The sequence below is a fragment of the Cupressus sempervirens genome, chromosome 9, assembly GCF_028749045.1.
Source record: "Cupressus sempervirens isolate cs-2001-9-10 chromosome 9, ASM2874904v1, whole genome shotgun sequence".
In the NCBI taxonomy this organism is placed as follows: domain Eukaryota; kingdom Viridiplantae; phylum Streptophyta; class Pinopsida; order Cupressales; family Cupressaceae; genus Cupressus; species Cupressus sempervirens.
Window position 1 is genome coordinate 469,713,858 of NC_143126.1, and position 24,181 is coordinate 469,738,038.

Here is a 24,181-nt window from a genome sequence, read left to right on the forward strand (position 1 = left end):
GAATAGTTAGATCTATTTTAGTTTAATGTTATATGGTTCATAATTTTGATACATGATATAAAATGGATTAAAGTTGAATACATTTTATTTCTTTCAAGTGATAAATTTTTTATAGATTCTAATTGACCTCCCCCCCCTTTCAATATTTTACTTTCCCAATAGACTTCCAACAATTGTTATTAGAGTAGGTTCTCTTAGAAGAAGTCTAACCACTTGAGAGTTAATATCTTGGAGATGGAGGCTTATAAGTTGGAAAACATCATTGAGAATTAGAAGCTTGACATGCATATTATACTACAATAGCTTGAAGCACCAAGAGATGAGTTGATAAAATCCTTAAAGAGAACGAAGGAATCAGCTATCCAACATAATGACACTCAATATCAAGTATAATACATTGAAGGACAACTTAATAATGGAAATTTTGGTGAAAGTGATGCAACAATAGTATACCTATTAGAGAAATAATAGAGGTTAAAGGATTAAAAAGAGACCATGAGATTCAATTAGTAAGACTATGTGAAGTAATTGAACTAAAAAGGAAACCTATGGAAGACACGAGACAAATGGATACTAGATTTTATGAAAGGATATTTGATGTACAAAAGTTCACAAATAATAAGTTGGACTTGGTAAATAAATTTTTACATGAAAATCAAGAATTGAATAGAAAAGATATGGAAATTGAAAATTTGAGATCACAAAATGATCTACTGAGGATTGAATTAATATCTGAAAAGGAAATCATTTAGAGGATGTACAAACCTATTGAAGTTGTGAGATACTTTGAAGAACTGATAGAAACACCAATAATACCTAATGATAGCTCTGGACTAGGATATACCAAGCACCTATCATCTACTAAAGGAAAATCATTAAAGAGTGGAGAATAGAGGAATGCAAAAACAAGGAACAATAAACCTACATGTTAGCACCATGGTAATTCTAAACATACAATAAATATCTATAGAAGCAAGATTGGTAAGAAAATTCCTAAACCAAAATTTAATGGATAGTATTTTAATTGCAAGAAGCATGGACACCAAGCACATGACTGTAGATCCAAAGACAACAATACAAAAGTTGCACCTAGATTTGAAGGATATTGCTACAACTATTAGAATTATGGACATAGAGCTCAACAATGTATATCCAAGGAAAAACCTAAATAGACAACCAACATGCAAGAAAATACATCCAAACAAGGTAACTTCTACAATTGGGATTACAACACATGGTAAAGTTGTCATTATCATGGTGAGTATGGTCATATTTCACAAAATTTCATTAGTACACACTTTAGAGGGAAATCCAAGAGTTGGATGAATGGAATTTTTGTTTAATATAGTTTTCACAAGATTGGACATGTAAGTAGAACCTGCAAAATGAGATCATCAACACCTAGTGATGAAAAAATAAAAGGTGAAAATATTGTTGAGATGACAAAGAACTAGATGATTATAATTTTGAGAAAGAGGGAAGAAATAAGAAGTGGTAGATCTATTGGATTTGAGGTCACCTCATCCAATGGATCAGGTGATCACACTACTTCTAACTAAGCAAAGAAGGTATACAAGGAATTGAACATTTGAATGCTACATTATACACCAATTCCTAACATAAGATTTGCTAAAATCCCATATCTCCATAGATCAAAATGCATTGAGATAGATTTGAGGTAAGAATGAGGAAAATAATTTATATACATGGTTGGTGCCAATCATAAAATTTGATATATTGACTAAGTATTGCCATGTGAATTAGGCTCCTATATAGTCTGAGCTGATATGTTGGCTTAGCCAAGTGTGAAAATGGTAATGATGACTAATTTGGTATATTTATCATGCTAGTGAATAAAGGATGAATTTTTAACTTCCTTTGAATGATAATACAATTTTCATACACTATAAGTATAACTACTAATTGCATGAAACAATAAATGCAAGTTTATTTTGACTATTTGAGGGTATGCAATAAATTTTATGTTCATTTATTCATTTTCCTAGCTATTTCATGTTTACAGAGTGATCCTAGGGTATTGAATAAGTATCTCCATGTGGCTCCTATATAGTCTAAGCTGATATGTTGGCTTAGCCAAGTGTGGAAATGGTAATGGCGACTAAGTTGGTATATTTACCATGCTAGTGAATAAAGGATGAATGTTTAGTTTCCTTTGAGTGCTAATACAGTTGTCATACACTATGAGTATACCTACTAATTGCATGAAACAATAAGTACAAGGTTATTTTGACTGTTTGAGGTTATGCAATAAATTTTATGTTCATTTATTCATTTTCCTAGCTATTTTGTGTTTACAGAGTGATCATAGGGTGATTCAAAAGCTTTGTGAAGTAGATTTATTTACGACGGACAATCAACGGCTCATTGATGAGATTTAGTTGGATTTAGGGACATTCTTTGAGCATGTATGCAAGTTCAAGCTCTATTCATTTTAGTAGATTAACTTATGCCCAAGGAAGATTAAATGACTTGATAGCCATTGATGAAAATATAAGGGATAATTTGATTTCAATTCAATCCATGTTGATACCTCATTTAAATGTCATGCAAAGAGAATTGAAAGCTATAGAGGAATTAGTACAGAGAGATTTGTATATCTCTCAATTATAGATAGTTTGGTTAATGTAGCTCTCCTATTAGGAATCAAAATGTACATTTTGGGATATATTAGATCCATTAAACGCAATGGACTAGCTATAATTCTATAAATTCATATACCACTTTTGGATAAATATAATTTGACCCTAGCACTCCCAAAGTCATAAGTGACAAAAATAAGGGGGAATAGAGATATATACAAGGGGGGAATAGAAAGGGGAAATTGAAATCATGAAAAGATCAAGGTAGGAAGGTATGACATAAAATTTCTTATTTTTGAAGCAGATGTATATACTGAATTATTTATGACGACCCATTCAAAGTCTAAGGGGGGGTGTTTTTGGTAATTTTGAATGTAATGAAAAGACATGACAAAGTGTTTTTCCACTAATGTCAAAGGGGAGATTGTTGATCTTCAAGTCATGTTTCCTATTAGTGTCAAATACTTAGTAATTTCTTGGGTAGATTTGGTCAATAATCTTGTCACGAAGCTAGCCAATGAAGATAGAATGATACATTTGGACTTTTTCACATTTCAGTTTGAGCTTAGCAAGTTTTCAGTTGCCAAGTACCCTAGCATGTACCAAGTGATAGTGTATGCGTAGAAGTCAATAGATGCCAATCTAAAAAAAGTTAGTTCATGCTAGGTTACATAGTTAGTTTTGAGCATGCAAAAGTTGACTGACATCATGAGTACCAATTATTCCCAAGCATCAGAGTGTTCATGTTTCAAGTAACTAGTTTTGGTATACATTTTTGGAATGGTATAAACACTTATGTAAACCATTTTGGCCAACTTCTTTGCACGATTTAATGATTGTTGAGATTGTTTATCATAATTGCTCATCATGATCTAGAATATTCTCTAGTTGGTTATTTAAATACAGATCATTGATCATGATCTAGAACCTTCTCTATGATGCAGGAGCATCCAGAGGTATAAGGGCAATCCCGTGTCACCCAAAAAAATGTACTTAGACTTAGTTTCTATTTCATGTGCTTTCATTTTTGGATACCCATTTGGGTCAAATAAAAGTTCCAACTCTCACAGTTCCACTATCAGTGTTCTAGGATAGAGTATTTGAACACCTTGGGATACGTATAAATGTCAAAAAAATAGGAGTATGTAATTGAGCCATCATTTTGGTGAACTAGGAGGTGTAAATTGGCTAGATGAATATAATTGTAATCTAGAGCATTCTAGAAAAAGAATCAGGTTAAAAGGCCCCATGGTTTTAAAGTTATCACAATTTTTTGAGTTTTGGAGACCTCCTAAGAATGCTTCAAAGTTAGGTGAGGGGCATTAAATGACCTCAAAAAGGGCCAAAAAATGGGGGATGAGCAAAGCTGGTCCATAGGGCTATAGAGTGCTTCAAGAGATTTCTAAAAATGTAAATGGTTCATCAATCAGAGCTACGGTTCAAAAGTTATGCCTCCCGAAAGTTCGGTTACCATTTTTGTATTCTTCTAGATTTGCACCAACTTCTAACGCGGCTTCTGGAGCCTTCTACTTGGTCGGTGGATGCCTACTAGCACTTTCTAGAATGTATTCCTAGTCCTTAACCCTTTGGGGTCTATTTAAGGACATTTTTGGCATTGTAAAAGGCAGTTCGGAGTGGAGTTTGAGAGGAGGTACTGAAAGGAGAAACTATCTCCAGATTTATGTTATTGTAAGCCCATGGGGCATGTTTTGAAGTCTATTTTCTTTGTACTAAATGTACTAGCTTATTTTCATAGTTAATACAATTTCCTTTTTCCTATTGTGTCCATTCTATGCATGGGTTGTGTTCCCATCACTCTGTTGGTGTTTTATTTTGATGTTAACAGTACTAAAACTACTAGGCGACAAAAGGCTTAGTACCTAGATATCAGTACATACACAACCTAAAGAATAGCCAATTCTCATTATCACTTGCATATGCAAATTATTAGGGCCCAACTTCAACAAAACCTTAGACGGTTTTCTACTCTGTTGGCTCTGTAAAACTAGGGCGGGTGCACCCGGGGATGGTTCAAAGATGGAATAATTGTATGAGAATTATCCTTAGTTTCATTTTGATTCTCATCTCTAAATCCTCAAACATATAGATAAATAACTGATAAACACATCCCTTGAACAGGTATGGCCAAGAAATCTTCTATAGCTCTGCAGATGTTTCCAACAACAATGGCTAAATGAAGCTAAAACAATCCAGGCAGGCAAGTGCTGGCCAACTTTGAAAATCTTACAGGAAAGATAAATGAAATTTGATTTTATGATGTATTTTGAAAAAAGCTAGTTATAATATACTTCTCTTTTGGCTGAAATACTTTCGATCAGTGCCTAATCCATTGGGAATTCAGAGTCAAGTAAATTCTTAGATCTAATTTGTTGCCTTGCAACAAATTTTCATCAGCAATTCTTACCAGAATTTATCATTCAAAAATCCTTATTAACACCCGAGCAACCTCATCACATTCATCAAAGCCTTTACTTAATCCATTGAATTAACAACAATAACAAATGGATGTACAGTCTTACTAAATTGCAATCAATTGCATAAGCTTTTACTCACACAACATCAAGGTAGCTCAGTATTAAAAAGGAGACAAAATTCAGAGAAGAACAGATATGGGGACAGTTCATAATTTGTATTCATTTCCTTTGAAAATGGTATATCCTTTACAAAAGACCCAGAAAAACCTTCAGAGACGAAGCACAGTTCTTTCTACATTCATCCATATCTCAGAAATTTTGACAGAAAAAGTATACTATAAATTTCTTTCCCAAAATGTTTGGACCAAAAATTTAACTAAGCACAATACTTAGTGAAAACCAAATTCGGACCCATCTTTAGCCTTGGGATCTCACTTAAATAATGTGAGATGCAACAAGCTTCAAGCTACAGTAGGTGATAGGTGTCTTTCTTTTGAAAAACAAAAAACAAGAATAACAGAAAGGTTGATTACAACAGCACTTCTTGGCGGGTCCCTTTCTGTTATGCTTCTTGGTTGTTATGATCTGCTCTCGCAATCATTCTTCATCTTCAGAGTACATACCCATAAGGTCTGCAAGTGATGTATCATCTTCTGTTACATGCAAAATCACTTTAACCTAGGGATTTTCTATGTCATCATTGCTGACTACAAGAGTAACTATTACTCTTACATCTTCCTCGTCATCTTCTCCTGACATCTGTTCACTAAACTGATCTTTCCATCTGTTGAAAGTATCATCATCTGGCCAATCAAAATTTAGGGTTTCTCTTTGTATCTTTATTAAAGAATTGGCATTTTCTTCTAAATCATCGAATTCTTTTCTTATATCAGCATAATACAATTGTATTTTTACCAGCTCTTCATTTGTCTTTGCCCAAAACCAATAGCCAGTCTCAATGATGATGTTTGTTATTCTGTTATCGAATAATTCATCCATTTCCTTTTTCCATTTGTCCTTTTCCTTTACTGTATCAACAGATTCTAAGGCACAAGGAAATAGGGTGAATTTCTTAGCAAGATATCTTGAAAAACAGAGTGTCAATTTCCTCTGTAAAGAATCTCTTTTATTTTCAAAATTATCTAATTGATTCAATAAATCAAAAATTCTTTCAACCTGATGATAAGGCATTTGAATTGTAGATATACAAATAATTGTAACATCATTATTCCTCTGTCTCCACTTCTGTGCAAGAGAATCTAGTCCATTCTTTTCTTTATTTAACTCATCTATGAGGGCTACAATCCTTGTCAACTGGTCATAAAAATTTGACCATTGTATTTTATCCCTCAAGTATGTCACACCCTGCCTCCATTTCTCTTCCTGCTGATTTCTAAATTCTATCTGCCACTCATGTAATTTGGTTTTTTCTGCTTCAAATTCCTCTGCAGTATAGAATTGGGGTCTTTCAGGGGTGTCAGGTATCTCAATAATAGGGGTTAATCCCACAGATGACTATGGGGGATATGCAATTCTTAATGTACTGGATTCTCCCACTTTTCTCTTTTCAAGTACCTTTTCTAATTGAGATACCCTGTTTTCTAACTCAATTCTCCTTTTTACCTCTTGATTATAGGCTTCCACCACTACTTCATATTTATTATGCATATCCATCATTTCCCTCTCTTCTCTTTTCGTAGTAGCCAGGGAAAATTTAGAATAATCCACATTCATGTGGGCTGCCTGTACATTTGAAGTGTCAGCAACTCTTCTTACAATGATACTCCCTGTCAATCCTGAATCATCAGGCTGTGATGAAGTAACTCTATATCCTCTTCTCAGGGACCACATAACAAGGGCAGCTTGATCATTGCTGAATGCTGTACCCAAGAATTCCTCTTTATTTGGATCCTGGAGTCCTAAATTATTTGAAACAGAATTAAAAACTAATGCGTCAGCAATGTCCCAATTGGGCAATAGTAAAACATTAGCATTTTTTACCATCTGTCTTCCCTCATCAGGGGTTATATTTTGGAACTCTTGAACCATTTGTTCCTTTATTAGATTTTGAATGGAGGTCTCATCCATTTTTGGATGTTCTGCTCTCATATTATTGCACCTTTGCTCAAAAATGTGCATGTTTACTCTCCACGCAAACTGATGGAAAGCCCTAGATCTTACAAAATTGTTATCAGACAAAAAATGCTGACTGGCTTGTTCCACAACAGGGTCCAATTCCCTTCCTCTGAAATCTGCTATAGTTAATTCAAAACTTGGTACAGGGGGTTCCTGAGGGTTCCCTTCATCAATCTCTGCTTGTGTAACAAAAATTTCTCCTTGTGACCCCATTTGTTCGAATTGCTCATTGGTGAGTTGTTCTTCCTCAACTCTTATTGGGGTTTGAGAAGGTGAGCCACTTTCATCAGGGGATTCTTCCTCCCTTATTATTCTTCTTCTTTTGGGGGAAGGTTCAGGGGGTCTTTCTTCTAGGACAGTGCTGGAAGATCCAACAATCTGTTTTTCTTTATGCACAACGGGCACCTGCTGTCGGACAATAGTATATCCTGTTTTCTTCCGTACCACTAGTGGACCTATTCCAATGTTGGGAGTGAAACCCAATTTTCTCATAATTTCTCTGGCTTTATCTGGAAAAGAATTAATAAAATGATGTTTCTTCTCATTCATTACCTCCATTATCTCAGAGAAATTACTCATGAGCTTATGTATTTTATCTGCATTGTTTGCAGCATTACTAAGAGGACTGAAATTTTTATCAAAACAATTAATGAATTCAAAAACTTTTGAATAGACTCTCCATTTTTCTTTCTTTATTTCTTGCTCATGGAGAGAGTATTCATTTCTTATTATATCTTCAGGAAAATAGAATTCATGCTGAACTGGGCGCAGCTTGCTTCTCAATCTAAGGGCAGAGTTAAAGAAACCTTCTGTATCACAAAAATGAGAGTGAGACACTGCCATTTTGTATTGATCCAAAAATTTATGGAGAAAGACCCACCCATCTTTAGTTATCACAAACTGGTGGGCTATAGTACAAGTAGGAAAAATTGATCCTGTCCCCCTTTTGTGCAAAAAGGCCTCCTCCACTCCTCCCAACTGCCACAAAAATTCAGCTATCCCTACCTTCAAGGGTACCTGATAGGGTAACACATGAGGTGTTCCTTTGAAACCATAGACCCTGATGACCGTTGAGACTGAATATGGGATAATATCTCCCCAATTATGTGAAACTTTTAGATTGTGGGTTTTGTCCATAGGCCTGATAAGGTGCATTAATGCCTTAGGGATTCTGGGATTGTCACTCAATAAGAGGCACCTTAGTTTGGAGGCAAAGTGCCTATCAAATCTAACGAAGCTAGCATTTTCTGCTTCCTAGGTCATGTCTGCACTCCATAATTGGACTGGTAGTGCTTCCCCTTCTTGTTCTCTATTTAAAACCATTTCTTTACCAAAATAAGTAGCCCCTTTAAAAAGAAACATATGCATCAGTAAGGAATACTGACCCCAAACCTTTTCCACCTTGCCCTGTGCAATCCCCACCAATCCATGATGGATCTTATTTGCCAAGTAAGATGCAAAATTAAAAATTATTTCCACACCAAAAGAAGAGATTTGGGTGATCATATACATGAAGCTCACCGGAATAAAATCTTCTTCGCCCTCTCCGAAGACTCTGCACAGGGTCCTATATATCTCCACTGCCCTGGCATTAAAACATGATTTCTTGAAGGGCTCTTTAGAAGATGATGTTATGGTTGGGAGGCCTCCAATTCGGCCTATGTGGGCTTTCAATGCACCCTGTCTAACTACATCCCTCTTGGATATATATTCTTTTTCTAAATCTATCAGATTAATGGGCACATGATACATGGTGAGGGGTCCCAGACTGAAAACCTTCCTAATCTCCTCGGGACTGATGGTAACTAAAGACTCACCATCTATTCTCCTCACTACCTTAGTGACTTGGTCATAGTTTTTTGCTATGGCTTCAAGCAGGTCAAAATCCATAAACACGCTGGGGACAACAAGCTTCCCAAGATCAAAATTCCAAATGTTGGCATGAGGGGCATATAACTTTCTCTCTGCAAACCATTTCTTGAATAAACTCAAACCAGTTTGAGCAGTTTGAGCATCCCGGACCCAATTACCCTTATCATACAATCCATCAGCTACCCTAAGCCGAGGATTGAGTGAGGTTAACCTCTTAACTTGCACCATTTCTACAGTGGACTCAGGAAGTAACTCAAGTAAATCATCATGCACATTTCTATCTAGGTAGTTTACTACTCCTGTAAATCCCTTCTTAGGAGGCATCTTGGGCTATCCTTTTTAAAACTTAAAAGCTCACAAAGATGATGGCAATTTTACTTACTTGAATTCTATCTCAATTCTCCTCTGTATTCCTGCAAAATTTCAGCGAACAGATAACTTGACAATTTTTTATCAACCTTGGCACGCTTTTCTTTCAGTAATAACTTCTGCACAAGAATGGCTTCAAATCTTTTCTCGCGTGAAATGAAACTGATGCAATCTCTCTGTATTATACTCTATTTTTTCTCACGGATGAAGCTTTCTTGTCTAATTAATATAGAGAGTGGCACTACATTTTTAATTTAAAACTGCGCCGTTGATCTTCAAAGATCCTACGATCATGCGGTACAAAGAGAACAACTAGGAGTTATACTTGCCATGTCAGTTATTTTACCCAATGAGAGCTTGCCATGTACATAATTCTTTCTTTTGATGGCGCTTACCTTTAGACCCACTGACATTGGAGAACACGTGTCAGCATGTCGCTACTTCGTTATGCATAAAGAACTAGCACCTTGCCATAACGAGGCGGCGACAACCGTTGATCGGATCAAGAAATGATCGAAAGATACGCTACAGAACTTCTTAAGAAAGAAGGTGGTGGGCCCATCTCGCTATTTCACTGTAATTATCTTCCTTGCAACTCTTCATAACGAGATAGAGAGCTTCATTGATTCACTTCAAGCTGACGTTCCAGATTTCTTGTACATTTAGTCAAGTAGGTATTAATGAGAATCGGATCTCTGCATAGCTGGAACATGTTAAAATTTATCACAGTCATCTGTCATTACACGTCATCATAGATCTTGCCGATCTTTTACCATTTTACGGGGCCTCGCTAACTCGCTAACGGTGAAGCACCTCAATTTTTTGATAGTGAGGTAGCGAGCTTCGACACTTTAAAGGATTCCGTGCCGAAAAAAGCAAGGGGGTACCCAGTAATTACTTCTGTTAATTAAAACTGATTCTGACAACGGTATTTATGACTGGTCATGCCACCTGGTGTAATTATGATATAAGCAAGATGCAATGTCATCATTTTTAGATTTTCATGTGGCCTCGCTACTTCGCTAACGGTGAAGTGGCTGAATTTTTCGATAGCGAGGTAGCGGAACTTTCAGAAAAATCAACATTCCAGCTCTAATGTCAGATATTCTAGTGGGTCCTTCTCCCCCTTTTTATGGTGAATTGCAAAGTGTACCTGCACAATAAAGCAATTAATAAGCAAATCTCCGATCGCCGCACCTTCACTTCATGGTCCCACCGCTTAAAAACTCAACACTCACTATCTCGCTATACTTAATGAGCATGCAACTCCCAATAGCGAGGTAACGCCAGCGGTAGATCTAATCAGATCTGACGGTTGGGACAAATAGGAAGAAAAGTAACCCGGGAGAAAAGAAAAGGAATACGGAAGCATATTCGCTTCTTTTGAAATTTGAAAATTTCGCGCCCGACCATTTATGAATAGGGATGAATATAGGGCTTATATGGCGAATATTTCTTATAGATGGTTTATCCAAAACCTTATACTTCACTTAGACATAGAACATCTAACTTTTCTATGGTTTAACTGAAAAATTTTTACTGCAGAAAAAGTCAGACCAACAGTGGCTCTGTCTGGGGATGATAGACTACTTGAGTCTATGCAAGGACTCAGAATCTATGGGAGAGCAGACCACACATCCAGGAAGTGACAACTTCTTCAGAGAGCACAGAGCAACACACAAAAACAAAAACTTAGACTGTACAAGGATTTACAGAAAACAGGACGCCAGGAAAACCTAAAACTAATGTTCATGGAAGAAACTAAGTATTTTTTCAAGAAAAATACCTCTTCAAGAACTGTCCATGAACTGGCAATTCAAGAATATTATCAAATACATCTTTGATTATGTAGGAATCTTCACCCCAAGCATTTTCAATGAGATATGGGCCTAACCAAATGGGATCAAATTTGCCATGTTTTCCTTTATCTTCAATTCTGGCGTTCCACATTAAGACTAGGTCTCCATTTTCAAATTTCTTGTTTACAGTTCTTTTATCATAGAGTGTTTTGACTTGTAACTGCAATTTTTGATTTCTCAGAGATGCTTCTCTTCTGGCTTCGGTCAATCCTACCAATTCATTCATTCTTTCTTTCATTTCATCAGTAGTATCTTCATCATATGACTGGATGTAATTGTATAATCCCATCAAATTGTTCTGGGGCATTCTAGCTTGAATTCCATACACTAAATCAAAAGGAGCTACCCCAATTGCCTTCTTTACAGTTACTCTATCAGCCCATATTGCCAACTGTAACTTGGAATCCCATGCCTTTTTATTATCGTCCAAGGTTCTCTTAATAATTTTCAACAGGCTTTTATTTGTGGACTCTGCTTGTCCATTCCATTGTGGATGATATGGGGCAGACGTTGTTCTTGTCATTCCATATTTATCACAAAACTTGATGAATTCCTCAGACCTAAAACACATAGCATTATCTGTGACAACTTTCTGTGGACATCCAAATCTGGAAATGATATTATTCAATAAGAAAATATTTACTACTTTACTCGTTGCATTTCTGGTAGGGATAGCCTCTACCCATTTTGTAAAGTAGTCAGTAGCAACCAGAATCCAAGAATAGCCAGTACTGGACTTGGGAAAAATTTCTCCTATGAAGTCCAGACCCCATTGTTGAAAAGGTGCTTTAGTTTCAACTGGCTTCAGTGGAGTATTTCCTGAGAATTTCAGCTTCCCGGAAAATCTCTGATAAGGATCACATTTTTTAACCATAATTTGAGCATCTTTGAACAAAGTGGGCCACCAGAAACCAGCTCTCATTATCTTATGCGCAGTAGTTTTGGCCATGTAATGTCCTCCACATACTCCAGCATGCATTTCTTTCAAAATCTCTTTTGCCCTTTCTTTGTCAACACATTTCAACAGAACTCCTTCAAAGTTTCTCCACCATAGGTTATTTTGAAAAATTACATACCTGATGGCTTGCAATTTAATATTCCTTTTTTCATTATCAGGCAGATGGGGAGGAACTTCCATGTGTTGCAAATAATGTATAACATTAATGTACCAGTCACACTGGTCCATGTTGCATAAATCAGTTCTGAAATCATCATTTACTAGGTTTATCTGATTAGCTTCCAGGTTAGTTTCGGCCATAAGTTTGGCCAAACCTTGACCTCTTACTAACTTAGTTATCTACATATCAATATTAAATTCTTGGATTCTATTGATCCATCTGCATCTCCTTCCTGACACTTCTTGCTGAGAGAAAATATCTTTAACTGCAGCACTAGGTACAAAGGCAATAATAGTAGCACCTACCAAATAACTTCTGAATGCTTTTATAGCCTTTACCAAAGCATATGCTTGTTTTTCATTTATTTCATACTTCAATTCAGCATGCTGCAGGGATTTGCTAAAAAAGGCAATAGGCTGTTCATACCCTTCTTGGTTTTTCTGTAATAAAACTGCAGCTACAGTATGGAATGATGCAAAAGAAAAAATATGCATGGGTTTTGTATAATCTGGGGTCCTCAACACTGGAACATTTTTTATCGCAGTTTTTATATCCTGGAATGCCTGTGAAGGTTCACCATTCTAATCTATAACAGCTCCTTTCTTGAGCATTTTCGAGATGGGTCTACTGATTTCAGCGAAGTTGGTAACGAACCTCCTCAGAAAATTAACCTGGCCAAAAAAGGACTGTATACCTTTCACGTTTTTAGGTTTAGGGACTTTATCAATAGCTGTTACCCTTTCTGGGTCTATTTTTACCCCATCCTTGGACACTATGTGTCCTAATAACCTTCCTTCTATGACCCCAAACGGGCATTTCTTTGGGTTTAGGGATACCCCATATTCCAGGGCTTTTATAAAAAAAATTTCCAAGTGTTTGCAGTGATCTTCAGCCTTGTTAGAATACGCTGTAAGATCATCCTGGTACACAACCATAAATTTGTCAATATATTCATGAAATGCTACATCTATGGCTCTTTGGAAAGTAGCTCCTGCATTAATCAAGCCAAAAGGCATCCTCACATACACATACGTTCCCCAAGGGGTTGTGAAGGCTGTTTTGAACTGTTCACTTTCTTTTACCAGAACTTGATTATATCCAGAAAAGCCATCCATCATTGACATTAATTCAGAGCCGGTCACTTGTTGCAACATGGCTTCCATATTAGGTAAGCCATAATTATCTTTTAGAGATGCAATGTTTAGATTTCTAAAATCCACACAAAGCCTAATATCTCCATTCTTTTTTCTTACAGGAACAAGGTTTGAAACCCAAGTGGAATGCCTAATTGGTTTGATTATTCCACCATCTCTCAGTTTTGTCAATTCTTCCTGCATTTTTGGGGCAAGGGTAGGATTGATTGGTCTCTGCTTTTTCCTAAAAGGTTTTACATTTTCTTTCAACGGTATGACATGCTGGAAAAGGTCCTCCCTATAAGCTTTAAGGTCATCATATGACCAAGCAAAAACATGCCTGTACTTTCTAAGTAGGTCAATCAATGCTTTTCTGATTTGAACTGGCAGATCTTGGCCGATGTAAACCTTTTTAGGGATTTCATTCATTCCCAAATTCACTTCTTCTAGCTCCTGCGATTTGGGGTCCTTTATTTCCGATCTTACTCTGTCTTGGTTATCAAAAATGTTCTCCAAGACTACCAACCCCTTAGGCATCTTATTTGTTTTTAATTGCATGATTTCTTGACCAAAAATGGTTTCCTTCCCATTTATGGTTTCAATCAGTCCATTGCAGTCCATCTCCTGCCCATGGTATTTTTCTTCATTTAGCAAAAAATTTGTGATATCTTTGTCATCTTCAAACACCTGCCAATTGTTAATGTTGTCAGGTATAGAAGGTCTGTTTTGAATCTCAATCTGGGAGATTCCTGCAAATGATATTTCTTTTGGTTTGATAGCTACATTGGCCAGAAGATCAGCCATTTTATTCTAGGTTCTATTTCTCCATGAGATCCCAAATGCATCAAAGAATTCTATTTGATCCCAGACCGCGTTTCTATATTGTTTTAATCTCCTATTTTTTGAGGAGTATGTTCCTTTAATCTGAGAGATGATCAATTCAGAATCCCCTATGACACACAATTTCTTAATTTTGTGATGTGTGGCCACTTTGAGACCTAGAAGCAATGCTTCATATTCAGCAATGTTATTTGTGCAAGCAAACTTCAAGGTGAATGAATACCTGAAGGTGTTATTTTCAGGGGACACAAAGACTACACCTGCCCCTGCACCCTCTTTAGAACTAGCCCCATCAAAGAACATTGTCCACAGTTTTGGTGAATTCATGCAACATTCAACCTCATTTTCAATGATATCCGGTAAGTTTTCCACTTCCTGAATAATTAATTCAGCCCTGAAAGCATTAATCCCCGTGTCTAGGAAACAGGTGGTATCTTTGTCAATTTCTTCACCTAAGATGTGATTAACCCTTGGTTCCCTATTTACCCTAACAGCTTTGTCCCCTATATGGAAAGTGGCATAAGTAAGGTCACATTGTAGGCTTCCCCCCATGGCGGCACTCCATTTTTTGGAAAGTAGCATCCCGTAATGTGGGGGTATATCCACTACAAGGACAGACATGGTTAATTCCACCTCAGGAAATGCAGCCAGTTTGAATGGCAAGGCATTTATAGTACCTATTACTGGAACCTCTCTAGCATCCATCCCTCAGCATCTACCTTGCTTAGTATCCACCTTCAATCCTAGGGCTTCCATTACTTTAAAAGGCATTATAGTGTTGGAAGCTCCAAAATCTATCATACAATTTTTCAAGGTTTTCCCTTTTATGATTAAACTAAGGAAAAAAGGATCAATATCTTGTATGAATGCAACTGATGAATCATCTAAAAACATCTGAGGAATCAGGGATATAATACCATTGTCCTCTATTATTAATGGGGTCTGTTGGGCTACAGCTTGATTATCAATACTATTGTTGTTTGCTATTCCACCCAACCATGACAAAGCCTTATTTTTATGCTCTTCAATTATAAAAAGCTCAGACAAGGGTACTTTCACAGTAATTTGAGATAACATGGCAATCATATCAATAGGTTCAACCACAGTAGGTTTTACAATAGTACCTGGGATCAGAGTCTTTTGAGTAGTGGGCACCACTTTTAGCTTGACAACATCCGGTTCTGATTTCTCTGGTTGCACTACGGTCTTTGTTGCTTCACCTTTCTGAAATTGAACCTTCTTTTTTGGTTCCCATTTCTGACCCTTGTTCTCCTTGATCTTAGACACATCTATACTGACTTTTTTGTGTTGATCATCTGTCTTATGAGTAGTGTCTTTGATGAAAATACTAGATGGCCTTCCTGCCTCATTATTTATTGCTCTATTTCTCAAATTGTAATTACTGTGGACTTGTGAAATCATTTCGGCTATAATTCTATCAATTTCCTCCTTGGAGGGGACTCTTAGGTTTGTGAAACCTACTTCAGAAAATGTATTGCATACCTTATCTGTATCATTCTTTTCATCATCTAAAAATATTTGCTGATGATGTAACTGGTAAGCAACTCTCTGGCTGGTAACATCATTCTCAGGTTCTTCTGAATCAGAATCTATCAAATCATCAGATGTGTTTGCCATATTGCAACTTATATCATCATGGTTTTTTTCTTATGTTTCTTCTTCTGCTTGCACTCCTTGAGCTTGGGCGAACGACTGGGCAACAACACAATACTCAGTAGAATGAGGTGATTGGCATATAATGCACCATGGTACATCATCATTCATATTTACAGTGTTCCTTTGCAGGGGGTCTGGGGTACCCTTATCTTTCATATTTTGGATCTGGTTAGGAACTGGTTTACCATCTTTCCATTGGGTGGTGTAAGGTTAATTCTGCATCCTAGGCTATCTATTGAAATTGTTGTTATTCACAGGGGTTCTCTCAGTAACATTTGTCTTATTGAAAATAGTGGGATTCATCTTCTTAAGCATTTCTAAAACATGGCCTATAGTAGGTTCTTCAGGCCTTTTTCCTATGGGAGTTTTGTCACCTTCCCTTTTATTATTATTCTTAGGGTTGAAAAGCTTAGGATCATCCCTCCTCCCTAATTTGCCAGAGGCCTTTCTATTATTTTCTATATTCACTGCAACTCTATAGGCATCTCTCAGAGTTTTAGGATCCTTATCTCTCAGTTGGTAGGCCATTTTGCTATCAAAGGCATTAAAATAGGTTGTAAGACAGACGTCTTCATTTAACCGCATAAACTGAAATAGTTTGTACATCCCTTTCTGAAATCTCACATTGAAATCAAATGTGGATTCATTTGGATTCTTCTTGATATTGTTGAACTCATTCAACATGAATCCTGCATTAGTATTGTCCCCATATTGTTCCTTGAACAATTTCTCCAAATCACTCCATGAAGTAATACTATCATCAGGCAACCTCCTGAACCAATCCCTTGCATCCTCTGTGAGTGAATGCACAAATAATTTCATCACCATGTCCTCATGTTCAACTTCATAATCATTGAGCATGTCAATGAAAATTCTCAAATGTTCTTCACCAGTAACAACATTATTTCCAGAAAACTTAACCACTTTATCCCTTAAATCAAAAGATATGGGATGGGGGGCACCAGAAATACCGGCAAATGATATTTGTCTATATTTTTCGAGGTATATAGGTTTCTTCTGGAAACCAGGAGCGTTAGAGGTACTAGTTGCATTAGCTTGAGTTAGGAGAGCAGCTTGGGATAGCTGTGGTGGGACGAATGGGACTTGAGTGCCAATATTGGAAGATGAGGTAGGAGCAGATTGGGGTGCTTTCTGAGTCAGGATTATGGGAGCATTAACTGGTGCAGGATTTGTAGGTGGGATAGACAAACTAGGCCATGAATTCAATGCAGAATTAGACTTTATGAATTGGATTTTCCTTCTGGTTTCTGCGGCCTGAGCTTCATTTTCAACCTTCTCAAGTTCTTTTGCAAGGTCTTCCCTCTCCTTTCGAGCCTTCTCTAGTTCTAGATCTAATTTTGATATGGAGGGTTGTATAGGTTTTCTCGGTATGGCTTGAGGCTCATTTATTTGGATTCCTATAGCCTTGCCTTTCCCTTTATCTGGAACTGTTCCAGTGGGCTCTATTGGATTAACTTGAATGGGTTTATAAGCTTGAACTTGAGCAATAATTGGTTCTTGTCTTTGATTTAGGAGTTTTTCCTGTTGTTGAACTTTAGCTCTTAGATTATCAATATTTCCAAAGACGTCCTGATGGAGAGTGGGGGTATTCTCTTCTAATTTTTTATTTTGCTCTTTCAGAGCAGCCATCCTTCTTAGCAGAGTATCTCTTTCTATTATTGCATCCACAGTGGCTCGCTCCCTTTCCTTTTCAAGACGGATGCGTTTAGCTTCTTCCTCAACAATCCATTTCTTCAAAAATCCTATTTCAGATTGCACTTCTTTAGAATCAGCAGAGGTTGCCTCGGAATCAGCAGGATCATCTAGATCTATAAGGTTCGGTTCCATATATGGGGCTACTCTGGGATTAAAAAGGGTATCAGATGAACTCCTGAATCCTAGCCTACAATTTATATCTGCTACAGGCCCTAGTCTTGGTGAAGCAATTCCCATAGTAGATACGTCTTTATCTTGAAAAACTCGCTGATCTGGTAATGGGGTACTGAAAATACCTCCTAAAAGTCTTGTATTTTCGGATTCAGAACTAAGCGAAGATGATTCTCTTGCTATTATCGGTTGATAATGGGAATTTACAGAGGCATTACCTCTAGGTTTCCAAGTAGGATTTGGATCTATTCTTTTCTTATTTTGGTTCTTCCTACCACCTTGGGGTAAATCAGTATACATTGATACATCGAGATTGGCTCTCATGTAAGCCCTTGTGTTTTTTCTCTTGTCAGCCATATTCTCCTTTTGTTACAATAAGCACTAGCTTCAAAACCTTGACTCAGTCGACACCCTTTTTCGGGAAAATATAATAACACTTCTTACTGACAGAAAGAAAACAATACACAAGTGGAAACAGAAATACGACACGAAGAGATCAATCACTGATGTTGTAAGACTGCAACTCTTGCTTGTTAGATAAGACACTCGGATAAGCTGGATGTGTCAGTGTGTAGCAATGGTACTTGGGTTTATATCTTCTTTAGATTCTCAAGTTTTGACACTAAAGATTCCCCAGCGGAGTCGCCATTTTGTTGGTGTTTTATTTTGATGTTAACAGTACTAAAACTACTAGGTGACAAAAGGCTTAGTACCTAGATATCAGTACATACACAACCTAAAGAATAGCCAATTCTCATTATCACTTGCATATGCAAAGTATTAGGGCCCAACTTCAACAAAACCTTAGACGGTTTTCTACTCTTTTGGCTCTGTAAAACCAGGGCGGGTGCACCCGGGGATGGTTCAAAGATGGAATAATTGTATGATAATTATCCTTAGTTTCATTTTTATTCTCATCTCTAAATCCTCAAACATATAGATAAATAACTGATAAACACATCCCTTGAACAGATATGGCCAAGAAATCTTCTATAGCTCTGCAGATGTTTCCAACAACAATGGCTAAATGAAGCTAAAACAATCCAGGCAGGCAAGTGCTGGCCAACTTTGAAAATCTTACCGGAAAGATAAATGAAAATTGATTTTATGATGTATTTTGAAAAAAGCTAGTTATAATATACTTCTCTTTTGGCTGAAATACTTTCGATCAGTGCCTAATCCATTGGGAATTCAGAGTCAAGTAAATTCTTAGATCTAATTTGTTGCCTTGCAACGAATTTTCATCAGCAATTCTTACCAGAATTTATCATTCAAAAATCCTTATTAACACCCGAGCAACCTCATCACATTCATCAAAGCCTTTACTTAATCCATTGAATTAACAGCAATAACAAATGGATGTACAGTCTTACTAAATTGCAATCAATTGCATAAGCTTTTACTCACACAACATCAAGGTATCTCAGTATTAAAAAGGAGACAAAATTCAGAGAAGAACAGATATGGGGACAGTTCATAATTTGTATTCATTTCCTTTGAAAATGGTATATCCTTTACAAAAGACCCAGAAAAACCTTCAGAGAAGAAGCACAGTTCTTTCTACATTCATCCATATCTCAGAAATTTTGACAGAAAAAGTATACTATAAATTTCTTTCCCAAAATGTTTGGACCAAAAATTTAACTAAGCACAATACTTAGTGAAAACCAAATTCAGACCCATCTTTAGCCTTGGGATCTCACTTAAATAATGTGAGATGCAACAAGCTTCAGGCTACAGTAGGTGACAGGTGTCCTTCTTTTGAAAAACAAAAAACAAGAATAACAGAAAGGTTGATTACAACAACACTTCTTGGCGGGTCCCTTTCTGTTATGCTTCTTGGTTGTTATGATCTGCTCTCGCAATCATTCTTCATCTTCAGAGTACATACCAATAAGGTCTGCAAGTGATGTATCATCTTCTGTTACATGCAAAATCACTTTAACCTGGGGATTTTCTATGTCATCATTGCTGACTACAAGAGTAACTATTACTCTTACATCTTCCTCGTCATCTTCTCTTGACATCTGTTCACTAAACTGATCTTTCCATCTGTTGAAAGTATCATCATCTGGCCAATCAAAATTTAGGGTTTCTCTTTGTATCTTTATTAAAGAATTGACATTTTCTTCTAAATCATCAAATTCTTTTCTTATATCAGCATAATACAATTGTATTTTTAGCAGCTCTTCATTTGTCTTTGCCCAAAACCAATAGCCAATCTCACTGATGATGTTTGTTATTCTATTATCGAATAATTCATCCATTTCCTTTTTCCATTTGTCCTTTTCCTTTACTGTATCAACAGATTCTAAGGCACAAGGAAATAGGGTGAATTTCATAGCAAGATATCTTGAAAAATAGAGTGTCAATTTCCTCTGTAAAGAACCTCTTTTATTTTCAAAATTATCTACTTGATTCAATAAATCAAAAATTCTTTCAACCTGATGATAAGGCATTTGAATTGTAGATATACAAATAATTGTAACATCATTATTCCTCTGTCTCCACTTCTGTGCAAGAGAATCTAGTCCATTCTTTTCTTTATTTAACTCATCTATGAGGGCTACAATCCTTGTCAACTGGTCATAAAAATTTGACCATTGTATTTTATCCCTCAAGTATGTCACACCCTGCCTCCATTTCTCTTCTTGCTGATTTCTAAATTCTATCTGCCACTCATGTAATTTGGTTTTTACTGCTTCAAATTCCTCTGCAGTATAGAATTGGGGTCTTTTAGGGGTGTCAGGTATCTCAATAATAGGGGTTAATCCCACAGATGATTGTGGGGGATATGCAATTCTTAATGTACTGGATTCTCCCACTTTTCTCTTTCCAAGTACCTTTTCTAATTGAGATACCCTATTTTCTAACTCAATTCTCCTTTTTACCTCTTGATTATAGGCTTCCACCACTACTTCATATTTATTATGCATATCCATCATTTCCCTCTCTTCTCTTTCCGCAGTAGCCAGGGCAAATTTAGAATAATCCACATTCATGTGGGCTGCTGTACATTTGAAGTGTCAGCAACTCTTCTTACAATGACTCTCCCTGTCAATCCTGAATCATCAGGCTGTGATGAAGTAACTCTGGATCCTCTTCTTAGGGATCACATAACAAGGGCAACTTGATCATTTCTGAATGTTGTACCCAAGAATTCCTCTTTATTTGGATCCTGGAGTCCTAAATTATTTGAAACAGAATTAAAAACTAATGCGTCAGCAATGTCCCAATTGGGCAATAGTAAAACATTAGCATTTTTTACCATCTGTCTTCCCTCATCAGGGGTTATATTTTGGAACTCTTGAACCATTTGTTCCTTTATTAGATTTTGAATGGAGGTCTCATCCATTTCTGGATGTTCTGATCTCATATTATTACACCTTTGCTCAAAAATGTGCATGTTTACTCTCCACGCAAACTGATGGAAAGCCCTAGATCTTACAAAATTGTTATCAGACAAAAAATGCTGACTGGCTTGTTCCAAAATAGGGTCCAATTCCCTTCCTCTGAAATCTGCTGTAGTTAATTCAAAACTTGGTACAGGGGGTTCTTGAGGGTTCCCTTCATCAATCTCTGCTTGTGTAACAAAAATTTCTCCTTGTGACCCCATTTGTTCGAATTGCTCATTGGTGAGTTGTTCTTCCTCAACTCTTATTAGGGTTTGAGAAGGTGAGCCACTTTCATAAGGGGATTCTTCCTCCCTTATTATTCTTCTTCTTTTGGGGGAAGGTTCAGGGGGTCTTTCTTCTAGGACAGTGCTGGAAGATCCAACAATCTGTTTTTCTTTATGCACAACGGGCACCTGCTGTCGGACAATAGTATATCCTTTTTTCTTCTGTACCACCAGTGGACCTATTCCAATGTTGGGAGCGAAACCCAATTTTCTCATAATTTCTCTGGCTTTATCTAGAAAAGAATTAATAAAATGTTGTTTCTTCTCATTCATTACCTCCATTATCTCAGAGAAATTACTCATGAGCTTATGTATTTTATCTGCATTGTTTGCAGCATTACTAAGAGGACTAAAATTTTTATCAAAACAATTAATGAATTCCAAAACTTTTGAATAGACTCTCCATTTTTCTTTCTTTATTTCTTGCTCATGGAGAGAGTATTCATTTCTTATTATATCTTCAGGAAAATAGAATTCATGCTGAACTAGGCGCAGCTTGATTCTCAATCTAAGGGCAGAGTTAAAGAAACCTTCTGTATCACAAAAACGAGAGTGAGACACTGCCATTTTGTATTGATCCAAAAATTTATGGAGAAAGACCCACCCTTCTTTAGTTATCACAAACTAGTGGGCTATAGTACAAGTAGGAAAAATTGATCCTATCCCCCTTTTGTGCAAAAAGGCCTCCTCCACTCCTCCCAACTGCCACAAAAATTCAGCTATCCCTACCTTCAAGGGTACTTGATAGGGTAACACATGAGGTGTTCCTTTGAAACCATAGACCCTGATGACCGTTGAGACGGAATATGGGATAATATCTCCCCAATTATGTGAAACTTTTAGATTGTGGGTTTTGTCCATAGGCCTGATAAGGTGCATTAATGCCTTAGGGATTCTGGGATTGTCACTCAATAAGAGGCACCTTAGTTTGGAGGCAAAGTGCCTATCAAATCTAACGAAGCTAGCATTTTCTGCTTCCCAGGTCATGTCTGCACTCCATAATTGGACTGGTAGTGCTTCCCCTTCTTGTTCTCTATTTAAAACCATTTCTTTACCAAAATAAGTAGCCCCTTTAAAAAGAAACATATGCATAAGTAAGGAATACTGACCCCAAACCTTTTCCACCTTGCCCTGTGCAATCCCCACCAATCCATGATGGATCTCATTTGCCAAGTAAGATGCAAAATCAAAAATTATTTCCACACCAAAAGAAGAGATTTGGGTGATCATATACATGAAGCTCACCGGAATAAAATCTTCTTCGCCCTCTCCGAAGACTCTGCACAGGGTCCTATATATCTCCACTGCCCTGGCATTAAAACATGATTTCTTGAAGGGCTCTTTAGAAGATGATGTTATGGTTGGGAGGCCTCCAATTCGGCCTATGTGGGCTTTCAATGCACCCTGTCTAACTACATCCCTCTTGGATATATATTCTTTTCCTAAATCTATCAGATTAATGGGCACATGATACATGGTGAGGGGTACCAGACTGAAAACCTTCCTAATCTCCTCGGGACTGATGGTAACTAAAGCCTCACCATCTATTCTCCTCACTACCTTAGTGGCTTGGTCATAGTTTTTTGCTATGGCTTCAAGCAGGTCAAAATCCATAAACACGCTGGGGACAACAAGCTTCCCAAGATCAAAATTCCAAATGTTGGCATGAGGGGCATATAACTTTCTCTCTGCAAACCATTTCTTGAATAAAATCAAACTAGTTTGAGCAGTTTGAGCATCCCGAACCCAATTACCCTTATCATACAATCCATCAGCTACCCTAAGCCGAGGATTGAGTGAGGTTAACCTCTTAACTTGCACGGTTTCTACAGTGGACTCAAGAAGTAACTCAAGTAAATCATCATGCACATTTCTATCCAAGTAGTTTACTGCTCCTGTAAATCCCTTCTTAGGAGGCATCTTGGGCTATCCTTTTTAAAACTTAAAAGCTCACAAAGATGATGGAAATTTTACTTACTTGAATTCTGTCTCAATTCTCCTCTGTATTCCTGCAAAATTTCAGCGAACAGATAACTTGACAATTTTTTATCAACCTTGGCACGCTTTTCTTTCAGTAATAACTTCTGCACAAGAATGGCTTCAAATCTTTTCTCGCGTGAAATGAAACTGATGCAATCTCTCTGTATTATACTCTATTTTTTCTCACGGACGAAGCTTTCTTGTCTAATTAATACAGAGAGTGGCACTACATTTTTAATTTAAAACTACGCCGTTGATCTTCAAAGATCCTACGATCATGTGGTACAAAGAGAACAACTAGGAGTTATACTTGCCATGTTAGTTATTTTACCCAATGAGAGCTTGCCACGTACATAATACTTTCTTTTGATGGCGCTTACCTTTAGACCCACTGACGTCGGAGAACACGTGTCAGCATGTCGCTACTTCGTTATGCATAAAGAACTAGCACCTTGCCATAACGAGGCGGCGACAACCGTTGATCGGATCAAGAAATGATCGAAAGATACACTACAAAACTTCTTAAGAAAGAAGGCGGTGGGCCCATCTCGCTATGTCGCTGTAATTATCTTCCTTGCTCTTCATAACGAGATAGC